General features: G+C 46.1%; 1 pseudogene; it reads left to right on the top strand.

Annotated features, from left to right (window-relative positions):
• The first annotated feature begins 770 nt into the window (after positions 1–770).
• On the top strand, positions 771–3019 carry LOC142402524 (general transcription factor II-I repeat domain-containing protein 2B-like; annotated as a pseudogene).
• The last annotated feature ends 227 nt before the right edge of the window (positions 3020–3246 follow it).

Genomic DNA, 3246 nt, shown 5'->3' with positions numbered 1-3246 from the left:
CACTAGCGCAGGTTGAGGCTAGAACTAGCCCCACAATGGGCCGCAACAGCCTCAGAGTGATAACGGGTGACCGGCACCGCGTCACGTGAAGTCGAAGCAATTGCCCGGGTGGGACAAAACAGCAACAATCCCGAGAGAACTTGGAATCAGCAGCTACACCCAGGCGCCTACAAATACAGAGCATAATGTGATGTAACTGGGCCATTGTACTAGTTCTAACGGCGTGATGGAAAGTTGAAATGTTATACTCACGTTCCCAAAGCAGCAGGAGGAGGGAGACAATACAGGCCGACGAGCAGAGGGAAATTCATAAACCCCAGCTACAAAAATAAAACCTCGTTTAGAACCGAGTCAACAGTCAAACACCTAACAGGTGGTTAGCGTCACGAGGGTGGCCTACCTGAGCCAGAAGGAGAGAGGCTCGGAACCCCGGCAGCTGACAGGGCAGCCGACAAACAAATGATGGCACCGAGCCAGGAGCTACACCTGTACGAGGCGGGGAGCGGCAGCACGCCAAGTTGAGCTTCGCAACAGATTGCAGTGCAAAAAGCAGACCAAAGTGCATGCATGGATGAATGAGGAAAGGCACGTTGACCGTCGGTTCTTCCTCCTAGCTCGCAAAAGCCGGCATCTCAGCTTGAATGATATCAGCTGTGGGATCAGCTGATAGGTCAGCGTGACGTGATGACGCAAAAGCCGGCTTCTCAGCTTAAATGATATCAGCTGTGGGATCAGCTGATGGGTCAGTGTGACGTGATGACGCACGTAACATGATGGAAAAGGAGCGTCTATGCCAGACCTGGGCATTGTACGGCCCCCGGGCCGCATACGGCCCTTTGGTTGACTCTGACCGGCCCGTGTAAGGTTAATTTGGAAATTACAACATAAACGTATTTTCTTATTTTACCTGATGCATGGACTGAAGCTGCATTGCTTTTATTTTGAAGTCGTTTTTTATTAGTACATGATGATGCAAAACGTATATATGGAGACATGCACATGATTGGATCGTTGTCACTAGCAAGTCACAAGACGACTTCTCCTTTCTCTCCCCCCTGCGACGATATCTGCGGCACTGTCTGCGGTGAGTTACAATTTTGGGGAGGTGCACCAGAGTGTCTGCGTAAGGGGCGGGGGCATGTCTGCGTTAACTGCGACACACACGCAGACGACCTGGTTTCTGACCATAAATCAGCCTTTAGCCCTCAGAAATGTCTGCTCATGCTAAAAAAAAGAAAGGTAGATGCCGAATGCAGGGTTTTCAACAAAAATTGGACTGCTAAGTATTTATTTACTGAAGTCAGAGGTAAAGCCGTGTGTTTAGTTTGCGGGGAGCAGATCGCCGTGCTTAAGGACTACAATTTGAGTCGGCATTACGAGACGAAACACGCGGAGAAATTCAAGAACGTGACTGATGCTGAAAGGGCGCGGACATCGGAAGCTTTGCTAGCTAAACTGCAAAAGCAGCAAGGCTTTTTTACCAAGCTTCACACATCCAGGGATGCAGCAACCAAGACCAGCTTTGTGATATCCCATAAAATCGCTAAAAACAGTAAGCCATTCTCGGAGGGGGAGTTTATCAAAGAGTGCTTGGTGGACTCTGCAGCACTAATATGCCCTGAACAAAAAGAAGCATTTGAGAAAGTCCCGCTCTCCAGGCGAACCGTGACGAGAAGGGTCGAGGACATATCGGGGAATCTGGAGCTTCAGCTGCAACGTGAAGTGGCAAGTTTTGACTTTTTCTCCTTGGCTTTGGACGAAAGCTGTGATGTCCGTGACACAGCCCAGTTACTCGTATTTGTCCGCGGGATAACGCCGGACTTCAAGATTACGGAGGAGCTGTCAGCAATGCGCTCGATGAAAGGGACGACTACAGGGAGCGATCTCTTCACGGAGGTAAATGCGTGCATGGACACACTGGGACTGAAATGGGACAGACTGGCAGGTGTCACAACAGACGGTTGTCCAAATCTTACAGGGAAAAATGTGGGACTTTTAAAACGTATGCAAGATAAAGTGACTGAAATCGACACAGATCAGAAATTGGTATTTTTGCATTGTATTATACACCAACATGTGTTGTGCAAGTCAGTGCTAAAAATGAACCATGTTATTGATGTTGTTACTAAAATAGTAAACTTCATCAGGGCACGGGCATTGAATCACAGACAGTTTGTCGCACTTTTGGAGGACCATGAGTCTGAGCATAGTGACATCGGCTACCACACAGCTGTCAGATGGCTCAGCCTGGGCAAAGTGCTAAAAAGAGTTTGGGACCTGAAAACAGAGATTCGAGAGTTTTGTCAGATGAAAGGCAAAGACATCCCAGAGCTCTCAGATGAGGACTGGATTGGCAGATTTTGCATTTGCTGTTGATGTGACTGCACTGATGAATGAACTGAACACCAAACTGCAAGGCAGGGGCCTTTTTGTTCATGAAATGCACACCCTGGTGAAGGCTTTCATGAGAAAGATGCTGTTTCTTTCAAGCCAACTGGAGAGCAACAATCTCACTCACATGCAAACCCTGAAAGAAGTCACACCATCAGCTGATCACCTCCACAGGTATTCATCCATGTTAGGAGCATTGCATTGTGAGTTTTTAAGGAGATTTGAAGATCTCAGAACAATCGAGGATGAAATGCACATGATTTCCTCTCCCTTTACCTGCAGTGTGGATAATGCACCCAGTGATGTTCAGCTGGAACTCATTGACCTGCAGTCTGATGCAGTACTGGCAGAGCACTTTAAATCAGGATCTCTGCTGGATTTCTACTCTTCTCTCAAAGAGGAGAACTTTCCAAACGTGAAGAGACATGCTCAGAAGATGTTGGTTCTCTTTGGCTCTACCTACATATGTGAACAAACATTTTCTATGATGAAGTTTACGAAGTCCAGGTATAGATCATCTCTCACTGACGATCATCTGTCAGCTGTGCTTCGCATCTCCACCTCAGACATTCAACCTGACTTCGATGCACTCGTTAAAGCCCAGCAGAGACTAGATTTCTCTCACTGAACAAGAAAAAAGAACATAAAAATGTAAGAAGTTTTAAATCGTGTTTTTATGGTTGAGTTGTGCATGGTTTTAATTGTATTGTGGTTATTTTTATTTGCATGTTTAGTGTGTTTTTATGATGTTGTTTTAGTGATTTATTGCCATTCCCATTGTTTTAGGAAATTTGCTTGAATAAATTACATTTTTTGCAAGGCAACCTCACTTTTTCATTGCTTAATTATAACATA

Source organism: Odontesthes bonariensis, chromosome 17 (assembly GCF_027942865.1).
Source record: "Odontesthes bonariensis isolate fOdoBon6 chromosome 17, fOdoBon6.hap1, whole genome shotgun sequence".
Lineage (NCBI taxonomy): Eukaryota > Metazoa > Chordata > Actinopteri > Atheriniformes > Atherinopsidae > Odontesthes > Odontesthes bonariensis.
This window is presented reverse-complemented; position numbering and strand designations above follow the sequence as displayed.